Genomic DNA, 24190 nt, shown 5'->3' on the forward strand with positions numbered 1-24190 from the left:
TGAAGAGCCCCCTATCAGGGGGTTGCTCGTTCAAGCCTAAAATTCACGTCAAGAGATGTCTCCCAAACAAAATCATTCGACGTGTTTCGGGAAATTTTTCCACTCACAATGGGATAAGAAATATACGCAGTGGCTCGTCTGAGATGGAACACCCTGTATCACAGGGTAGTTTATTAAGAAGTTTCAGGCCTAGGTGTGAAGGAGCATTAATTGTCACTTTATATTTACAAATGGGCTCATAGTAATCATTAGTTTGCCTAGTTTTTTTTTGCGTGTATATCTCTGATTTTCATGAAAGTATTCTTGTTATTGAATATGTACAAACATGATTCCAAGATGAGTAGACGTGAAAGAGTGAGAAAACCTTATTTGAAAATTGGTCTGCATGATACATTTCTTTTCTTTCCAGTAATTATTCTAATTAGCATCTTCTGTGCCATGAATACATCATTGAACATTGTTGAGTTGCACCACAAACATATACCATATCTCATAGTAAAAGCTGCTAAGCTGTGATACAACATTAATACCTGCGGACTTTTTATTATTGGTTCCAAACATATATCCAAGAGAATGAATTTTGCTTATGATGCTTTGACATCAGTGATTCCTCCAGTCGAGGTTTTCATCTATAATGATTCCAAGGAATTTCGTCTTTTCACTATTTTTGACAAGTGAGTTATTGACTTGTATCTCAATTCGCGAGCAAATTTTTTTCTGACGATAGAATCGGATTAATTGCGGAAACTGCCCAAAACATTAACTAGGCATGTGGAAATGATAATGTTAATGAACGCTTTGTTCGACTTTGGTTTGCAAAATTTTGTTTCGGAGAATTTTTTCTCAAAGATGAGCCCCGAAGTGGTCGACCTATAGTAATCCAGAAGGAGGATTTGAGGACACAGGTGGAGACTGACCCTTCGCAAACGTGAGTGAGATGGTTCAAAACGATCAAAAAGCTCGAAAAGCCATTAAAAAAACATGGCAGTCAGCGGCTAGTGTGATTAACTATGAGTTCCTGCAATCGGACCAAACCATCACAGCAGATTCTTTCTGTGTGGAAATCGACGAAATGTACCAAAAATTGGATCAGCAGTAGCTGGCACTGGCCAACCGAATAGGTCCAATCCTCCTCCACGACAACGCCCGTCTACAAGTTCCACAAATTACCTTCCGAAACATGACAGAATTGAGCGTTGAAGTTCTGCCTCATCCACCATAATCCCCAGACCTCTCACCAATCGACTACCTTCTCTTCAAGTACTTATTTCAACGGTAGAACCTCCGCCAATCAGAGCAAGGAAAAAATGGCTTTCGTCAACTTCATCAAATCTCGATCACACAATTTTCATGCCGACGGAAATAATCGACTTGTGTTACGTTGGAAAAAGTGCTCTGATTCGAATGGCGTTTATTTCGCTGATATATTACAGTTGCAAGTAAACTCATATAAACGGAAGAAACTTTTGAAACAACCCATTACTTTGGTTATAATGTTTGCTCTGAAATAAAAACAATAACTCTTCTGCAAAGCTTCATGTAGATTATGATACGGGAAATGTAATATCTCATTTATCATAAAGTTTCATAACACTAGTAGAGCCTCTTGTTATCCATGCCACTACTATATTTTTCAATAATATACGGGATACCACGTATTTTCTACTAGGCATAAATTTTCTACTTGCAGCTTATCTCTTCGAACTATTTGATCCTCGAAGCTTGGATGGTTGATCCAAAAGATATTGTCGAACACGAGTGTACAGAAAAACAATGCAAACAACTAGTATTCAAACAAGTCATCAGTGGTCGAACAAGCGTTGAATAATGAAGGACCCTATGTTTTGGCTTGATTTTTATCTCAGGCTGAACAGAAAATCAGTTGAAATTGTTGATTCGAAAACATATTCTTTTGGTTCATAGAGCTTGTTCAAATCATGTTCAAAGTTCAAAGTCATTGGAAGATTCAAAGACTATTATCAAACACAAGGGTACAGAAAAACGATGCAAACAACCAGTATACAAACAAGTTATCACTGGCCGAACAAGCGTTGAATGATGAAGGGCCCTATGTTTTGGCTTGATTTTTATCTCAGACTGAACAGAAAATCAGAAGGAATTGTTGACTCATAAACACATTTTTTCGATTCATATAGCTTGTTCAAATCATTAAAAAATCATTGAAAGGATCAGGAATTAGCATCAAAGACAAGGGTTCAGGAAAATAATGCAAACAACCAGTATACCAACAAGTTATCGGTGGTCGAACAACTATTGAATAATGAAGGACCCTTTGATTTAGCTTGATTTTTATCTCAGACTGAACAGAAAATCAGTTGAAATTGTCAACTCAAATAAAATTTACTTGGGTCATAAAGCTTGTTCAAATAATTGAAAAGTCATTTTGAGATTCTGAATAAATATCCCACTTCAAGAGAGAGAGAGAGAGGTTTGAAAAAACATTCTTTGAGATGGTAAAGATGTCAACTATTCCTGTGAACGGAATATTTGACGAACACTCTCTGAATAAACGATTATCAGGAATTCAAAGAACCAAAAATTATGATTGGATGAAATCAGATATCAGTATTGAAGCATTCGTATTTCGGCACCTAACAACATTGCTTCGATCTATCATAGACTGCACCAGTGATGCTAGGTTATATCACGAATGTATTGGTATTCTCAACTGTCTTTGGGAAACAATCCTGACCATATCCATGATAATAATTGAACAATTTTCACTTTTTTCAAGGTGCGTTTCACTAACACCATGGCTTCATCGGTAGTGATATAACTCACTAGACTATAGTCCTTATATATAATAGCAGTAGTTACCTAACTTGATTGGTTGATGGTAAATTGAATTATGAAAACAATTACAATTTCAGTTCTTGGATATCAGGTAAATTTTTAATATAAATAGTTATTGACATTATGAAAAAAAAATTCAACAATGGTGAGTAGTTAACCTCTTGTTGGTCTTTCAATAGGGAATTTGGATGTTTGCACTTATCGATTTCTAGAGACCACGGTGGGTAAAATCTTTGGCCATTATTTTTGTATGAAGTATGTCGTAGATAGGTCCAAAATCGTGATTATTCTCCAAAAGTTGGCACGCATAAGTGGAATTAGTCTTCTTCTGTTCAATTTTTTTTATGTTCAGAGATTATTGTTTTGAAGTTTCTTGAAGTCTTTTCTATTTAAACATTTGGGCATGATCCGCATGTTATCCAACAGCTTAGATTGCAATTAGTTTTCAAATTCTGCCTATTATCTCATTCAGCAATAACCAATTAGGTATGGTAACTACTACTGTTGTATATAGAAATAGTAGTGCAATATGTACTATCACTACGGATGAAGCTACGGTATTAACAAAACGCGTCTAGAACACAAAAATTAATTGATGGATGGAGCCGTTACTACTTTATAGGAAATCATTATAAAGAAAAAAGAATTGAAACTCAATTTGTTTTTTACCTCTTTTATTTGTAACTATCTTTATTGCACTTTCGTCCTCTAAGGATATTCTCAAACTTATACATTAAACTAAAAATGATTGATTACATTAGCCCTTATATAACACCACTGTAGGTGATAATAGAGGTACTTAGCCCTGCTTGAGTACCTAAATTTCGATTACTTGTGACAATGTGGATACGCTAATTTGATAACCGGTGAGTTAAGTAGATCTATTTGATCATTGAACAAGTTGCACCCGCAATGTTTATGCTTATGAGTTTCCAAGGATTACAAATAATTGAGTTTGCAACCCTTCCTTGCATAGTGCAAAATTTCCATATCATTTAGATTCCTTGCATGCCAAGGAATGGTTTGAAAACGTCGAATCATTTTTACCTAGTCTGAAGGACCTTTCATTTTCATCATATCATTTTGAGAAATTTCGACCACCTTGTCCCACATAAACGGTAGGGTTACAAATGGAAGTGGTTCAATTTTCTTTTCTTAACAAAAAAAAATGTGTGAAAGCAAGAATTTGGCTGTCTACTTTCCCATCTTGATACAAAAAACGTGAAAATTTTTCAAAGAAAGGAAGAAAGCAATCAATTTCGTTATGTAATTGAATCAGATATCATTCACAGGATTGCTACACAATATACTGGTTGAAAGTGGTAACACTTTTAACATGGAACACTATCATCCTCACTAGTAAACATCCGATCACCATTTACGAAGACGCCATCGATCGTAAAGTTTTCTGGCACTTCTATAGGAAATATCTACTCAAGGAATGATATTCACGCTCACTTATGACTTGATATAACATTATTGGGTGATTCGAGCGTTGATTCTTATTCAATTCTTATAAGTTTCAAGTTTGAGATTTGTCGTTCATTTATTGGAGCTGAAATGTAAAAATTCTAGAGCTTCGCAATGTTGAAAGTGATATACGTGTTCTGTAATGAATTGCTTTCTTTCAAATAAATCTTAAATTATGTTTGTGCAACTTTCTCCTCCCACATCATTATATAATTTTTTACTGTAAGATCCACCTACCGTATTTCATTTCCATCTGCCTAACAACTAGTTTTCAATCCATAAATATCCAATATAATGAACTTTGTGCATGCGTGACAAAATAATCCGATGATGTATATAAAGCTTATATTACAGTAAAACTGGATTCCTTAAGTTCATTAATCAAGCTTCAACGAGCAGAGGTCGTAGCCTAAGGCCCTGCTAGGTACTTAATAATTATTATGAAGCGCCTAGCGTTATGCAAATTATACACAAAATGTGCTCATGTTCTACAGTTGATGGCGAGGTGTTAATTTTTTATGATTTCGCGTATTAGTGTTGATGACAGTTCGTTAAAATTCTTAGTTTCTCTCAGTTTTCATCAGTTTACTATTAATTTTTATGAATATATCAAAAGGTAATTAATGGCTATAGAAATGACATCGTTCATATATGAGGAGTGGTTGAAATCGTTTTTTTTAACGCAGTATGAAAAATTTATGAAAAGTGTATTTTCCCGAAATGAAATTGCAAAATAAAGTCATCAAGTGCGTGAAAAATTATCGATACATGAAATATCTTGAACATTTTCGGTGTTTGTCGTCTTGAACATGCAAGCAAATATAAAGACTTGGGAAGATTCACAAGTATAAAGCTGTAATTCTCAGAGTTGTTTGAGAAATATTTAACTGCTCTATTTGTTACACTGTACTTGCAAAATATCTGTTCTGCAAAGACTGAGTTCTGGAATACTTAATAATATTCAATAATGTATTTTTGTATTGTTTTTCTGTTTTTTAAAAATAATTTGGAATATTTTCCAAACGTTAAATTTTAAATTATATCTCAAACTGTGTTTGAAATTCTCTGTACAGAACATAATCAGACAATTATGTTTCAAAAATCAAATCATCTTTTTCATATTGAGAGACCTGCTTCTCAACACGCTTTTATCAGCTTCACCTGTATGTATGTATGTATGTTAGTTTGTTTGTAACTCTCAAGTTCGGAATCTGTAATTGACAGAATTATTGACATTATTGCTTGATCTATTCGCGGGCAGATGGCGCTGTACGTAACTTCTTTTTTATAATTCGAACTCAATTAACATGTATTTCTTCATTTGAAAAAAGTATTTTATTTATCACCACGCGCGCCTGCTGCCTTATTTGCTGCCTTGAGCTTGGTAGCTGATTTTCAGGATCTCTCTCCGGAATCACAAAATATCAATGGTTGTTTTTCTAAACAATATACGGCTGATTGATCCCAAAGTTTGGAGAAAATAAATATAGTTTAAAAATACTAAAAAACACGCTTTTATACCATAAGAAACTAAAAAATTAAAAATATATACAGTTTAAAAAACTAAAAAACACGCTTTCAAAGAACATTGAACTAAAAAGTCAAAAATATATTTTTTTAATCAGCTTAAAACAATAACAAACGAAAAATACTAGTATTATTGTGAAAAAAGCGTGGGCGCTTTGTTCCGTATTTTTTGTATATGAAGCGCCCGTCGTTTTTTTCACAATAATACTAGCATTTTTTGTTCGTTATTGTTCTAAGCTTATTTAAAAAATATATTTTTAACTTTTTAGTTCGATGTTCCTTAAAAAGCGTGTTTTTAAGTTTTTTGAACTCTATTTATTCTAAACTCGAAGTCTAAGTTTAACGCCGCGATTGTCAGTCAACTTTGGAAGGATATATTGAATATTCTGTTGAAAGAGTCGAGAATTTGAGGCAAGTCTTTTCACATGTGCAAGTTTCATTCTCCTACGTTCAAACAAGTCCAGAGGTTTATTTTTGAAATATATGGAGCCTGCCATCGTGAAGAGCTGTGCCATTTATTATAGAAGACAATTAATTATTGAATGAATCATTGATTTTTCAAATTCCAAATACAAAAATGAAAATAGGTCGTTCTTTTTGCATTTTTGGAAAAAATATTGACAATTTTAATAAATAAGTTGGATTTTGCACTTCCGTTATCAATTCTGAAATACTCAAACTAAAAATGCAGTGTCAACCCAGTTGGTATGAACACGTTTGGAAAATGCCCTCTACCATTGCTGAGTTTCTGAACCTCCCGGAACCGAAGGAATATACAAGTCACTCTTTCAGAAGGTCTTCTGCTCCTTTGCTAGCAGAATCAGGAGCAAATATAACGGATATTATGAAGCACGGAGGCTGGAAGCCTACAACAGTAGCTGAGGATTATATCGATCAGTCTATTTTTTATAAAAAGGTTAATGCTGGTAAAATTATCCCAACAGCTAGCTCCAGCATTACAGCAGCGCCCTCTTCACTTCGAAAATTGAATGTTAATGTCCATGAAATTGTCAACGCAGATAGTTCAAATATAGTACAAGGCTCTTCAACGTGACAAGGTATTATTATCAGCAGTTGTTTTAACTGTACTTTCCATATTATTCTCCACGAATAATAAGAATGCAATTAATGTAAACAATACTTTTGTAACAGATTTCAATTGTTTCTATATTTATTGTTCATAAACTTCATAAACTTCTTTGAAAATTGAATAATTATGTTTTGTCTAATGCTATTTGGTCGAAAATATTCGTGTTAAAAATACTTCTAACACTAGTGTTTAAACTATTTTCAACACGCCACTTTGTGAACATCATCTTTCAATACCCTTGACAACCATTGGAAATGTTACTTCTAATAGTCGTACAATAATCAATTTCTTTTTGTCTACAAGTATGAAGCGCGGTTACGAACGTTTCCAAAGAGAGAAAAGGTAGTGCACTAGACGCAATCAGGCGACACAAAAAGTTAAAATAGTATTACAAGGTTATATACGTGGACTTTTAAAAATTAAAGTCAATTTTCAAATTTCGCGGGCTACCTATATTCGATTAGGGATTTTTTTTAATTTTGCATGTTGGTATACTTGTCTTCGAACATTTGTTCATAGTTTCAGCTTTATAGCATGTTTAGTTTGTTGGCGAGAGGCATGAAAAATTGAAGTATTTTGTGTGTTTGGCGATTTTCTGCTAACGAAAAAAATGGATCAAAGAATTTGCATTAACTTTTGTGAGAAAAATTGAATTAGGTACCTAAAAACACTTGAAATGTTGACAGTGGCATACGGTGATTTTACTGTGGAGTCAGATAAATATTCACAAGTAGTACAAGCTTTTCACACAAGGTCAGGAAGATGTGAATGATGACGCTCTCTCTGGATGTCCCAGCACATCAACAACCGATAAAATTGTCCAGAAAGTGAAGAAAATTGTTATGGAGAATCGTTGAATTACTATTAGAGGAGTTGCTCAGGATGTCGGCATATCAGTTGCCTCATGCCATGCAATTTTTTCTGAAATTTTGGACATGAAGCGTGTAGCAGCAAAGTTCATTGAAAATTACTGAAATATAAACGTTACAAAACGAGTGATGATTGGAACACCTATAAGGGTTTGTGAAACATAGTGACAGCTCCTATGCGGAAAGAAAAAAAGCAGCTTACTTAAATTCTATTAAAAATCAAGAAAATGCTAAACATCTATGGGACACATTACACTTATTTGACATAGTCAATCGTAGAGACAGGAAATATATTTCTGAACATATTTCTAATCCAAATGAAATAAACAATCACTTTATTACTTCGGTCACTCAAATTGTGAGTGAATCTCCGGATACTCTTCTTAACTTCTACATAAAAACGTTATTTAAAGAAAATTTAACTTTTAAATTCCATCAAATCAATATGGATGATATTAACATTATAGTCAACTCCATAAAAACGAATGGATCAGATAAGATATCTATCAAAATTATCAAAATATGTATCCCTTACTTAACTCCAGTTCTAACATATTTAGTCAACAACTGCCTTGAAACTGGTATCTTCCCGGAAGTATAGAAACAATCTATTAGTTTTCCTATAAAATGTCTAAACCTTTGACACCAAATGATTGAGGCCCATTAATATAGTACCGACAATATCAAAAATTGTAGAAAAGGCAGCCTATAGTCAGATACACTCTTATATCCTGCCTGAACACCAATCTGGTTTTCGGAAAATCACAGTACATCTACTGCTCTGTTAAAAATGACCGGTGATATTTTTTCAGCCACCAATAATGAAAAGGTCACTTTTTTTTGTCTCTCGATTACAGTAAGGCTTTCGACACCATGAATCACAATCTGATGTGCGCTGAACTTGTTTTTTTTGGTTTCAGTATGGAGGCATGTGACTTTATCAGTTCATTTTTGAAAAATAGAAAGCAACGTGTTGTGGTAAAGGGTAGTCAGTCTGATAATATGAGTATATGTCATGGAGCCCCGCAAGGTTCAATTCTCACCCCGCTACTCTTTGTTCTCTACACATCTGACTTCTCCAAGGTTCTTAAGTTATTCAGCATTCATACATATGCAGACGACACTAACTTGTACTACTTCGATGAAGTAAATCAGGTTATTGATCACGAAACGTCGTCCAATAATGATATAAAAAATCTTGTTCAGATTTCGCAGCAACACTGTCTAAACCTTAATCCTAGTAAACCATCTTCAATAATTTTTGGAAAAGCCAAAGATCGTGGAAGGGCCATAGATAATATCGATTTGTATATTGATGGACATTTTGTAGAATTGACTGACAAAATAAAATGTTTAGGAATTCATATAGACTACAACCTCAGATTTGTTCAAGTCAACATTCATGATTCAAAGGTCGTACGAGAAATAAAGACCATTTGTTATTATTATCATAAGGCATAGGAAGTTCCAAAACGAAAAACATCCAGATATGTACAGTTGTAGTTTTCCGTAAGGTCTCTGTTAATATCTCCTCATCCAATTTTCGTCGATTTGCTTTGATCAAGAGATATTATCCACCATAACACTTTGAGTCGTTGACCAATACGCAAATCAATATGTGTGTAATTATTGCTCCGAAACTCTATCACAGGCCTCTGCACCAGAGGATCCACTTTGATTGCATTCGTGTAATAGTCTAATGGAAACGATCGTACTTGTACGATATCCTATTTTCTCTACCTATGTCTCTCCAACCATTCAGTTTTCATCATACTAGTTAACGATTCGGCAAAAATTCCGAGAGAAATATTCAGTTAATAAAATGTAGGGAGTTTCAAAACCAGTAGAGGGGACAGCAACGTCCGATGGGTGATTGTTTTTTGATCCAACTTTAGATGCAACATCTTCGGATGTAATAGAAATTATTTTCAAAACTCGTTTTGGGTATCTTACATAATTATCTGTCAGATTTAATTGAATATCTGGTGTGGTATTAGCCGGGAAAGATATTGTTTTTCATACGTGCCATATTTCTATATTGATATTCATTCTTGACTAGTGATTGGGAAACACGAATAAAAAAAAAATTCATTACAAGCATACAGTTGATATGCAAAAGTGAAAGCTGCTATGCTAGATGATTGAATAGAAAAATTTAACAGAAATATAAACCGGAAAAAAAACAGACTCATGAATAATTTTTTTTCTGAAGTATTTTCTACTGTGTTTCAGCTTAACATTTAGAATTTTCCATCACAATCTCGACTCTGATGGAATTTTCTGATATACTACCACAAGTGAATTAGTGGCACGCTGCTGCGACTTCAAAATTGAGTTATGTGTTGATGTTTCCTCTAATTTATATTCCGCTGAGGAATATTTTCATTCAACAGTAATGGCCTTGTTTCATGATTTTTGGTTTATAGTTAACTTGATAGAAATTTTAAATTGAAAAACAGTGGTTTTTGTTTCATCTCTCTGAGTACCGTAGTTTTCCCGTAATAAATTATTAAAAATCGAATGTGGTAGGGTGGTGATGTCACGCCCCTATTCCCGCTTCTTGTTCGATCGACCAATAGGAACAATAGAAGTAATCAACATTGCCAAATCGTAAAATTTACGAAGCCTATAATCATTAATTTAATTATGGAAGTGTATATGAACCCGTTGACGTTTCAATTAATAAAAATTATCCACATTGAATAAAATTTACCCGAAAAATCATTTTTGTAAATAAGTTCTACATCTAAAATCAGTACACAAAGTCGATAGGTCACAAAATATTTAACTAAACTATGATTATATGCATTATTTATTAATATACAGTTATGAAAATCAAAAAATATAGCAAACTGGATTAAAAAATCATTTCAAAAATTCAATTTATTCTACAATCCTAAATCTGTACAACTGCGATTTATTATAAAAAAACGATTTCTACATACATACCTCTTTCTAATATAGCTACTAAATTCAAGCGTTATAGGCACGCTTGGGTAAGGATTGTAGTTCTTTCTTTTGAATACTTTCACCCATTTTTTTTCCTCATTATTTTATCCTTTGGGAACCCAAACTCATTATATGAAATAACTCACTTATAAACCGATGCGCTTTCTGGTTTCTTGTGCCTTTCCGCACAATTAAAATCAGCACACGAATGCATCAAGTTAATATTCGAATATATCGCTAAAACAATTTCAAAACATACACAAACTAAACTCGATGAAAAAACGAATTGTTCTTACGCGAGCTGTCAGTTAAGAAAAAGTTGAAACTAAATGTTGCAAAAACAAGCAGAATGGATCCGATATGACGATTAAAATTTTCTGTAATTATGCATTCATTTTTTTAAGAATAAAACCAGCAAACAAATGAATATACAATAATAAGATCGCTCGAATCCAGGAATTAACCATAAAAATAGACAATAATATTTGCTTTGATAACTGATATGGTACAAGTTATATCTAAATATATTTCTATATAGTATTAAACGAGCTGTATTTTCAAATGGTTTTCAAATGCTCATGAACCCTGATAAAATAAATCAATTATACATTCATGCCACCTACGAGAAAATAAGAAATTCAACGTTACTGGTATAACAGGCATAATGTCATCCAGTCAGCCCTCTGTAGTGCACGCGACAATGTGCTCTTTCTAATGTCAATGGTTTCCACAATCTTCTTATTTTTGTTAAAATAATTTCAAAATGAATGTTCAAAATCAAATCAAATCAAAAAATCTTTATTTCCGTAGACCTAGGGAAGTCATGGAAAAAGTCACATAACTCAGTACAATTACAATGAGGTCACAATCATAAAACAACATAATTATAAGACATATTATATAACATTTAGACCATAAAAGGGATACAAAAATTAAAATATAAAATTCCAAATCAGACTGAAAAAATTCATCAAGCGAATAAAATACCTTTTCACATAATAGTTTCCGAACTTTTTGTTTAAAGAGCTTTACACTAGTTATTTTTTTAATGGATATCGGGAGCATGTTGTACAGTATTATTTACATGATATGAGGTCCATTAGTCACCTTGGCTTACTTATGACTAGGAATTAAAATGTTATAGTTTTTTCTCAGGCTGAAGCTCGAAAGAAGATATGTATCATCTCTGTTCTGAAACTTGGAGCAATTTGATTTAACGTAGATTACGCAATTAAGAATATACATGCAAGTAACAATTAATATATTCAACTTTGCAAATTGTGGTAAACAGGAATCGAGTGGTTTTTTAAAACAAATTTTTCTAATAATCTTTTTCTGGAAAATTAATAAGTCACTGATTCTATTGCAGTTGAGCCTAGTTTTGTTAAAGCTGACTCCCGACAACTTACCAAGAGTCGATTTTGAAATGATCGATGAATTTTACTTGAAAAATTTGCAATACTTTGGTAATGAAATGAATAATGAAAAATTGAAACGGTAGGTGGTATATTTAGTAGGTCCCTTTCATTTATATGACATTTATTTCAGACTTGTCTTTTATCGAAGGATGGAAAGTTTTGATTTAATTTTTAGTTTATCTCGGCCACGGAACCGCATTTTGACTGAAAAAAGAAGCAAAAATATGTGCAGTGAAATGTAGAATTACTCCAGAACATATCAATCCAAAAATAACCTGAAAAAATATTTTTCGGGATGTAAGCTAATGACACGGAATATGCAGCAAAATAGGTACCCGCCGAGACCTACCTTTTACAAAAAAAAGGTCTTTAATTAGATAATTGTAACAATTGTATTCACACCGAGTTCACAACAATAACAACAAAAATGGCGTCTGTCAAATTGGATCATCGGATCTGTGATTGGATATTAAAAACCAATACACTTGGCAACTCCGCTCTAGACACGATCAATTTTATTGGTCTACAGACACGCGGCCAATTTGAATTCTTGCTTTTCGAATTATTATTTTTTCTGCAAGTATAAAGAGATTTTGTGACCGATTAGGCTTGAAAAGCATAATATGCGCCTAACTGGATCAGTCTATAAGCAAACCAGTATCATTTTATATAGCATGGAACAGACCCATTCCATGGGCGTTTTACATTTTGGGAGTGATGCTCCTACGGTGCATATTTTCGAAAATCATGCTATAACTCAGAAGCTATGATAGATGTCGATATGCGGTTGTCACCATTGAGTTTTTCATAAGATTTGACATCAGACACAGCCTTCGGTTTTTATCTATCTAGTTGGAAAACAGGAGTTTTCCTTTGAAAGTGTCAAATTTAGTAATTGTGGGACCGTTTGAAGAGTTCGGCATGGTGAACTGGTGTGGTTAATAGACTTTCAAATCAAATATTGATTGCAGGAACATCGAAGTGGGATTTTTTCATATTGTTTTGATTATTTTGTGAAATAAGCACGCTGCATGTAGCCATCTACGCATTGCCATATTTGACCAACTCGTTAAAACCGGTCAATTGAAAATAATTTTTCGTCTTCAAACTTCATGGATGAGACATGAACAGAAATTCTGAATCTTTTGAATTTTTGCTGTTGGGCGAAAAGCGTATACTGAATCAGCAAAGTTCATGATTATTTTCATTGCCTTTAATTATCAACCTGAAGTGATCCATGGGCCTCTTGAATACGCCTCAGGATTTTCGCTTGATCTACATTGGGCAGGTCGTTGCCAAGTATTTTTATTTTTACTTCATCTTCAAGTATCCCCCTGATATTCTTTTTTCAAGATAAGAACATTCTGAGACAATTCGCTAACCGCCTCTTCAGCAACAAATCTGGATAACATCACAAGAATGAGTTCAATCTAGTCATGTCATCTATGACAGTACATAATGGCATCCATTCGCTCATTTGATTGAATCCTAGACATGTCCAAATTAAAAGAGGCATATTTTTGGAAGAAAATGATTTTTAGGAAAGAAAGTTTTGGCTTTCTACTTCTTCATCTTCGAATGACTTATCGACAGCGTCTAATCAGGCGAATTTTTGAAAAACTCAATATTAACAAGGCGTCTAGCCCTGATGAAGTGTCCGTCATCGTACTTAAGAAGTGCGGAAACTCTCATACCTTGTGCTACATGAGGGTTTGCTGGCCAAATATCGATGCTATGGCTTGTCTTACGGATCTTCAGCTTCCTGATAGAACGTCAACATCAACGCTGGTGTTTTCCTGGAATCTATATTGTTTCCAATCCTCATTTCATTGTATATCAACGGCTTATTGGAAAAAACCAAGAGTCCTATGTATTGCTTTGCTAACGATAGCGCACTTGTCTCATTATTCCATTTGGATTTCAAAACATCGGCTACGGAGACACACATCTTCAGCAGTAGAAGGTTGCATATCTTAATGAGGATCTAGAAGTAATTTTAAATATGAGTGAAAGTAACCAGGTTCAATTCAATGCCACAAAAATTCAGGCATCAGTTTTCTCCAAAAAAATAAATGTCCTTGAACCGTCATGATACTGTCAGGTCAGACGATCCCGCTTTCTGCTTCGATAAGTTTGTTGGGGGTTAAAATGGACACCAATATGTCTTGGCACAATTTTTTCGCTGGAATTGCAAAGGCTTCTTCCCAAAAGCTTGGAACACTTCTAAAGCAGACTTGTTCACACCTCAGCAACTTCTGGTGCTTTATAAAACTCAGATGAGACCTTTTTCAGAAAATTCTTGTCCATGTATGGAGCTCCGCACTCAAGCATACCTCGAAGCTGCTGGATTCCATCCAGAAAAAACCATCCGCCTGATTGGAGGCGCAAACATCGCTGGAACATCGAAAAGAGGTTGGGGATTTGCCTCTCTTCTATAGATACTTTCACGGAAAGTGTTCAAGTGATTTGGCACATTGAATTTCATCAAGAGCGGTACATATCAGAAATACGCGACGGATTGTGGCTGCTCATCATTTTGAAGTTCGACTCAGTAGAACTCGCACTTCACTGTTTGAGACCTCTTTCATCTGAAGAACTGCGTTTACGTGGAATAAACTTCCTGAGAAGGTTTTTCCAAATGGATAAAATCTCCAGCGATTGAAATCCAATGTGAATCGCTACTTTTGCAGAGTCTATTTTTTAAATCGATTGCTTATTTGCTTCTTTTGAAAAATTTCCATTTTGTGTATAGAAATGAAGAAGTAGAAAGTCAAAATCTTCCTTTTCCAAACAGAAATCTCACCTGAAAATATACCCCTTTCAATGTGATTTTTCTTATTTTGTACAGGAATGTAGGCTTTTCTGGCGTCAATATTTTGGTTGGCATCCTGGTTTTGCCGTGGTTTTTTTGGTTATAATCTTCAAAAGTGCGTATCAGTTGACACATCAAGAATAGTACTTCGACCACCTCACTGGAAATAACTGCCTCAGTTGCAGTCAAAACGTTTGAAGATTATAACCAGAGATGGCCCGGCAAAACCCGGAAATCAACCAAAACGAATTTATTATTTTTATATTCATTTCCACTCTTTCTATGACGATGATTTCGTTTCATATACTATCGTGTATCGGTTCAATTGTCGATACATGCTAATGAAAGTCGATTTCCGAAAAATGTCGAACGTCTATTTTTGAAAGTGAAATGAAAACAAATCCACTCGAATAACAAAAATAGTACATTTCATCAGTTCGGACTTCCATTGTCTAAATATGATATGAATTGATTTGAAACCCCTGAAAGAATCTGTAAAAAAATTTAAGAAGATTAGCTGAAAAAATTATTTTATCAAGCAAAAAACTGAAATTACAATGAAATAACATACGAGCAAAAAAATTTCAATATTAACATGAGATCAATAATTATAAAATTATTAACTAAAAATGAAAATTAAAAATATGAAATTAAAAGATTATAGACCATGTTACTTCACGACGTCGTCTTCGGAAGTCCGAACTGATGAAATGCACCACGAAACATAATATTCTAAACTACCTTCAAACAAACAACAATAGTAGTTTTTCAGAACGGTGGCATATTTTGGCATACGGAACATTAATATCAATATCTTCAAATTCCTAAGTTCTTTTTCTGTTGAGGAAAATTGTCAAAACCGACATATTATTGATAAACAGCACTTTTCCGTGACAAATAAATTAAATTTCCCTGGTAACTTATCGAGGTGAGCTACATCTGTATGAATTTTTCATTAGAGTTTTAATTTTTTTGATCGTGGAATGAAAATAGTTCCAGAAAAATCAATGGAAAAAATCCAAATCCTCAAAAAATTCACATCAAACATAGAAGAATTCTTGTATAGTATGTAATAAACTACCTGGTTCGATACGATTGTGTAGTGTAAAGGGTTTAATTGGTTTTATTATAATCGTTTAGCCAGTACCATATACCATGAAACCTACTATACTAAAAGTTACATATCACAGCATTGAAAGTTCATTTGGCGAACTTGATGAGGTTCATTCCGTATATTCTCTTTTTACGTTTTCCGACATGTATCCACTTACTGCTCACTCGCTTTCATCAATCAATGAATTTGTGCTCGACATGTTCTCCCTCAATTCAATCGAATACTGATTCGTCATTTCAGAATATTTTGTTCACATCAAAGAAAGAACAATAGTTCTGCGACTTGTAGTCGTATGATTGCCAATAAATTCCATCGGGACTAGCCATTAACTGCGTTATTAGCATGATTGGACCGAACAGAGAAGGGAATAACAAACAAGAACCATTAAGTAAGGCTAGTTCCATTCGGATTAACAATCGAAGCTCATCATAACTCATGCATACAAGCACAACACTGTACTGGGAAATCAATTTTGATAAATCCCGATCGGCTACAGCTGAGTAACCTACATATTTAATCTCTGTCTGTCGTCGAAATGGCAAATTGAATAACATACCCTGCAGTGCAGTGGAGAGTATATTTCATCTCGGTAGAACAAGTATTCACTATTTCAGAATTATTATTTTCCGATAATTGGTTCCAAAAACTTTCACAAACAAAACGCAAGCGTGGCAGACCCGAAAAATAGGCAAAGACATTCATTTGAATTTTTTGTGGATAGAAAGAGGCGGCATTTCATTTCGAGAGAGATGAATTATAATGCGGAAATACTTTTTAAAAAACTGTGTAGCGCTGAGTGCAACCCTGGCTGCACTGCGTTACTCAGTTGTGGAAGCAAAATATTTCATTAAAGTGTTTGAGATTCACAACAATCTGGTACTCTACACACAGATAGACACAAGCAAAAAAACCGTATTTCAAATTTAAAAAACCAAAGATTAGATTCACCACTTACTCAATCGACCGCTGTGTGAACCAGTGGTTCGAACCTTAAGGCAGGACAATAGATTTTCATTTGTTTTTGTCCAATCCGTGCTAGGAATCGCATGTTGAAAGGCAAGACCTCGTTAGTCCTCAGCTCGCACAAATTTCAATTTTTGAGAGTTGTCGTTCATAGGGGAGCGACGGTTGGTTAAAGGAAAACATATTTAAAAGAGGTGGAATAATGGGAAAATTTAATTTTCTAATTGATTCGGCCGTTACTTGATGAAGATCTATAGTAATTTCAAAAACAACACCTTACGATTTGATCTCCACAAACTTTATTTGAAAAATATATCGCATGTCTCGCTAACACAGTACCTTTATCAAGCTACCGTGCTAGCGAAACATGTGATATATTTTTCAAATGAAGATTGTGGAGATCAAATCGTGAGATGTTGTTTTTGAAAAGAAAAAGAAAAAATTGAAGCTGAGCTACCAAAACCATGAAATTCACATCTGAGTGTCTTTATTCTTGAATCATATGTGACTCTCAGAGCCTAGTTATGCATCACTCTTACAATTTAAACTACTGTCGCTATCTTAATCAGGCTGAACCATTATAATTGAATATTCGAATATGATTGTAACTGAATAATTCAATTTTGCATAAATGCTTCTACAGAAATTGACAAGTTCGATTTGATATCATGATTAAAACAGTAACTAGACCTAACTCAACTCAGACAATTCAACTGGATATGTGAATCAAATAAAATTCACCAATAGAATGATACAAGATACAGATACAAGATACCGAAATGAAAAACCACTTGTCATACTTCACTGATTCATATAACCTCACGAAACTAAAAAAAATCTTCAAATCAAAGTTCGCCATGAATACTAACAATTGATATTCAATATTAAGAAATGTCAGCATTTCAGTAGAAACTAATTGATGATAAAACATTCCCAACTTGAATCGAAACATTATTCTGAATAATAGTAATTTCATTGGAGTCGAAAAGAATACGCGACGCACAATTAATGCTTCCCGCTGTGCCAATCGACTCGGTTGACCAGAGTACCGGCTCTGTGGTCACATGTCAAGGCACGATAGATTTTTAATAATGAAATCTTATTCATTTGATTCAAAACTGGACCTTTCATTTCCATAAAAATGCATTCAGCTGTGAATATTTTAGGAAATCATCTTCCCGAATACCGTTCGACCTAAAGAGCTTGTCAGACGTATTTCAAATGAATAAATCACAATTATTTCGTAATTATTTTATTTGAGGAAAATATTAGTTACTACCAATGTTCCAATCTTATTCTGGGCTATATCAAACTACCCGTAAATATTGGATACAATCCCTGATTCAAGAGTTTAAATATTATATAGCAACCATTATGTGAGGACCAAGTTCAATTGTTTGGTGAAAAAAAATTGCAGTGGCAAGTTAAATCGATTCGATGATTTTTTCATTTCTCTACTTTTCAGAAGGTTGGATTCAAACATTCAAACAAGGTGAATTCGACTTTCTACTCTGGAAATTATTTGTATGTTTTCTAATGCGTACATTGATTGTTCTCCTAGTTTGACCTATGTTAAATAGAGGCCAACCTATACGATAATTTATAAAATCCCTATCTGTCTGAGACGAAACAAACTCTTGTATTTGTTGTGTATTATATGTATTTCTCAATATTATTGGTTTATCAAGGCAAGTCTAACATTAGCTTTTTTCAAAAGTTTTGACCGTTTCTATGAGTCTACCTGAAACTGTAATATCTCAGTGAATACTTATTCAATTCAATCTATATATGAACCGATCCAAAATCGAATCGATTGGGTTGCGCAAAAGCAAAGATAAACAGATCTAAAAACTTGACAACATCTGTCGATTATTCAAATCGTGGAGCACCCACTTTTCGAACTTTTTGACTTCAACAAAACGTTCTGAACCATCAAGCATGTGAGCTGACGCCCAGTTCTCCTGCCATCCCACGCACCGTTTATAGTGGTCTCCACAAGAGTCATCAAATCCTCATACTGGATAACTGTTGGTCGATCATTTCGGGACTCATTTTCGATTCTCAAACCTCCAGAACGAAATTTCGCAAACCAACGCCCGAACAGAGCGTTCATAAACACTATCATTGCCAAATGCCTTTTCAATTAATTTCATTGATTTTTTCAGTCTGTTTCGGCAGTCAAAAATTACCTAACTACTTCATATAGTAATGAGCTGAAAAAAGTTTAAAAATTGAAATTTGAAAAAATGAGCAGCATCAATGTATAGAGTACACAATTTTTTATCGATCGATAAATACCACAAACAGTAGAATGGATATTCATTGAGACTACAAATGAACCAGAGCTCATTAGTTCTATCGTCGAAAGGACTCAGGTCTGGCCATCCTACAGGCCACACTTTTTGAAATCAGAAGTTTTCAGTTCTAAGCTGAATTCGAAACAAAGAATCAAAAATGAAATTTTTTCAGTTCTAAGCTGAAATCGAAACAATAAACTTGGAACTGATAAGCGCCGACTATCCGAGAATTTGTTAAGCTCTTGTTAGGGCTAATAGCAATCAAATAATTCTGGTCCAACGTGGGAGTGACACCAAGAACGAGACTCTCATAGACGTAATGACCTATGCCAACGGCCCAATACTCCGGGGATATTCTAACCCGATGTATCACTGCACTGGAAGTCAGACGCCTCAAACGTTCGTGAACACCCGAGTTTTTTAGCTATTATTGGAGTTAGGAAGCATCAGGTTAGTCAATACGTGTTTTTTTGAGTGCCGCAGTACGTCTCGTGTGGAAGGCCGTATCCCGGGCTGTGTAAACAGGAGAAATGAGAATGGTCAAAGCAAATCTTATATCTTCAACTATACCGTTTTGCGAACAGGATTGTTGTTAATAACCAGGAGCATCTTTCGAAGGAAATAACCTTTTCTATCTTATACTGGGATAAATAAATACCGCAAAAATTTTGTTCGAACCAGAATATCTTCCCCCTCGGGTTTGATGACCAATGGTATGATAGACGTGTAATAATAATGAAAATTGTTTCTATATCGAGACCATCATCATGAAATATTGATCCATCTATGAATAGTACATAGTCAAAAAATCATACACTTCCCTCGCTTCGTATGACCATATGAATTATGATGAAATTGTATTTGATGGGGATAATATTTGTATTTCACAATACTCTGTTGATGCTAGACCGTTTCATATCAGTGAAGAGGCAGAGCGTTGGGTCTACACTTTTGTTTGAAGAAATACCTCATCTCTCATTTCGGAAAATCAATGGATTTACGAGAACTTCCTACAATCTTTCTAAAATCTCCTTAATTGGATTTTCCCAATCTGTGACGTTCTGAGCCTATGAATGGATAAATAAATCAATCACCATTTCGACTTTATCCACGATATGACAATATGAGTAAATAATAAGCAAAGGCCTATTTTAGTTGAATCATTGCAAATCTAACGACTCAACTGAAATTTTCATTCACTCGAAAACTTTCAAATTCAGGTATGAGTTTTCCAATAATACTAACTTTTTAAAAAATTGCAATATGTAGGAATCGACTTCAATTAGGTATGGATAACTTCAGTCTATTTAGAATTTATCGTTGACCAAAATGGAGATGTTTCATTCCAAAGGCCCCATGCATATTTGGAAGTAATTTTGAATCATAGTCACTATAAAACTGCATAATATTTATGTCTTGAAAAATCATTGAAAATATTTTTCGTCTTGCTTCCAGAGACCTTCTCGTTGATAGTGACTCACCCTGTATAAATTTCAAAAAAATTAGATGAAGTTGAAACTTATGAACTTTCTGGAAATCTGTCATCGATAACATACAAATTGGAAGACTTACATATTTTCAATATGACAGAAGAATAGTGAACAACAACTGGATTTAGTTGCATTCATTATCATGAGTAAAATTATTCATCTATCATACAAATCCTGAGAAAATTTCAGAAGGAATTTTCAGTCATGATATTTTTATTCACACCATGATATACAATCCCAATACAAAGTGGATTCGGTAATTATTCATCACATTAAACCAACATCACAAATCTTAAATGTACTTCTGTCAAACCTTACTCGATAATGGAAAGCTAGCTGAACGCCAGACAAGTAAACAGGCCTGTTTTAGTGTATGTGCTGGAAACTACAAACTATCCAGTTTCAATCGCTTAGGGTTGATTCCATTAGCGGGAAAATAGTTGAAGGAGAGGAACGTTTATTTCAAATGAAATACTGGTGGATGAAAGTCAAAATTAATCGGACTAAACGTTTGGATATCTTGAATCAGTAAACATTAGTACTTCTACATTTTGATGTTTACACCAATCATAACCAACTAACTTCAACGTTTTCCATATAAAATAAATCATTTGATTGAAGTACAGTCTCATGATGAAAATCTTTGCCTCTTGAGCATTGCCTTTGCGTTGAATAAAATCCCTTGAAAATCACTAACACAGTTTAGTGTGAGCTATTCAAACGTGTTTAATTGTACAATAGCATTCTCAAGCTCGAACGGTGATAATTATCCATTTCGTAGTCTAACAACATTAGTTACTGAGTATTAGTTATCACAGCTCAACAGATGTGGTAGAAGCTTTATGGTCCTGCATACTAGATTCGCGTTAGAAGACGGCGAGAATGAATAGTTGTAGTAAAAATCTTGTTGTGTACAAAAACTTTTGTAGTGAAAATTCATTTCACTTCTGAACAGAAACAAAAAGTTATAACAAGACACATAAGGGAAGTGAGTATTATTCACTTAATGGAACAAGAAGTCAATCTTTAGACTAAAAAAAAGTTCAACAACCTAATGCAAAAGCAATAGGTGTAGTCTTAATACGTACTGAGCGAATTGAAGAAAATTCAAGATGGTCGGTCGTCCTCATGTTTCACTTCAAATATGTATAAAAATGAACGGAAAAGCATGCAACCCTTTTGATAAAGGAAATTCCAGAAAGAAAAAAATTGATCATAGTGAATGTAGGTGGAGAAAATGGATTTCTACAAATGACTGCCATAGTGAAATGAGTTGAGAAAATTACATGAGGTGGTTGCAAGAAATAGTTATTCCCAATCTTCCCGAAAAATTGTTTTTTTTTTTCATAAATTATACTCCATACAAATAGTACTCCTTACTGGATTCAGCTATATGTAGCTGACGAAAGCTTGACGAATTGAATTGTCTTTTTCTGATGAAGATTTAAAGAGTACTTAAACAGTACTGTTACGTTTTTCCCGTGGGTAGACCAAAAATGGTCTACTTCGAAAAATGATCAAACTCCACTTCATTTCACTTCAAATACAACAAACACTCAAACTATTATTCGAATTTCCATTGCCTTACTAGATCGCTCCGCGTACCGCACTGTAACTTCCACTAGACTATGTCGATGTTCAACAGTCGCTGTTAATTGTAAAATTGTAAAATTAATTTAGAACAAGTAGATAAGGCAACATGTATACTTAATTTTCAAGACAATTAAAACGTAGGAAACGAACAGAGATATATATGGTATGAATAAGGACAAAATTGTTCAATCTGCACTCCAAGATGATCACTTGGCGATTGAAGCCCTTGTCAAGGTAATGAAAATAACGGATTAAATATTCACTAATACACCAAAGGTTCCATACAGTGCCTGACAAGTAGGAAAGGCCTCACTTCAGGCAGACAGTGACGTCATCACATCAGTCAAGTTGTCTCTCAGCTCGCCCAGTTAACCAGAGTGCACCAAATTGTCACATGGTGTCCTCAAACTGTCACCCAGCTAGCTAGGCGGTGAGCCAATCAGAGTGTACCAAATTGTCACGTTGCATCCACAAATTATCACCAAGCTCGCCAGCAAATCAGAGTGCACGCTTCTGTAGAGTGGGACTCACTTCAGGCTGACAGTGACGTCATGACACCAATCAACTTGTCTCTCAGCTTACCCAGTTAACCAGAGTGCACCAAATTGTCACGTGGTGTCCTCAAACTGTCAGCCATCTAGCTAGACGGTGAGCCAATCAAAGTGTACCAAATTGTCACGTAGCGTCCTCAAACTGTCACCAAGCTCGCCAGCCAATCAGAGCGCACGCTTCTCCATTTCAGAATATCGTGGCGGGATATTTGAATTTTCTGTAGATATAAATGAATAAAAAAAAATTCGGACAGTAGAGCGGCGTTGGAAGCTCTTGACTCCTACCGAGCACCATATAAATTGTCAAAAACGACTCTCCTCGACAGGAAAACTCAACAGATTGTCTCTGGTCTGGATTCCAGGCCATACCGGCCTGGAAGGCAATGAGGCTGCTGACTCCTTTGCAAACGAGCGGGGCTACAAGCAGCTTTATTGAACCAGAATCTACCATCGACATCGCTTCAGGCTTTGCCAATAAAATATTGAACACCTGGATAGCAAGAAGATTTATGGACTTCTGGCAGACTCTTTCAGGATTGGCTCACTTCTAGGTATTTATTCACCTTTCGAAACTTGATAACGAACAGTTGTTGGACTACAGTGGGTATGAACTACGATGTTTAACAGGCCTTCTACCAGGCACTGTTATTAGAATTTTTATATATTAGAGACTCGGACTGTCGCCTCTTTTTGTTAAATGTTGAAGCAACAGAGCACATATTTTGTGCCTGCCCCGCTGGGGACCGAATCAGATTCTTAGAATTCGGCAGAGCCGTACTCTTACCATCTGAGCTGGAAAACTATTCAATATACAAGCTAATCGGCCTCATTGAGAAGGGGTTGCGGTGCAGGCTTGAATAGACCTACTCACTTCAGACCTGACCCAACGTAACTTAGTGGAGTGAAAGGGTGTAACGTGCGATTTAACGTGTCAGAATGACACTGAGTTTCGTTAACTAAGTTACCATCATCAGTAGAAGTTGAACAAATATAAGTAAACATAACATAAAAATTTATATAGGATGTCGTTTTGGAAAAAAAAAACAACAGCCGCCAGTGGCGGCTGTCGTTATTTTCTTTAGGGCATGACTTACAACAATACATTCATTTGTTAGTAGCTGGAACTCCCGACTTTGCTCAAGAAGTCAATATAACATTGTGTTGAAGTTAGAATGGATGGATTAACTTTAGATCACAATATGTCAACGGATATCCATTTATATACACCTACCG

Source organism: Leptinotarsa decemlineata, unplaced genomic scaffold (assembly GCF_025532065.1).
Source record: "Leptinotarsa decemlineata unplaced genomic scaffold, Ldec_3_MD MMD2_tig00000576_RagTag_RagTag, whole genome shotgun sequence".
NCBI classification, from domain to species: domain Eukaryota; kingdom Metazoa; phylum Arthropoda; class Insecta; order Coleoptera; family Chrysomelidae; genus Leptinotarsa; species Leptinotarsa decemlineata.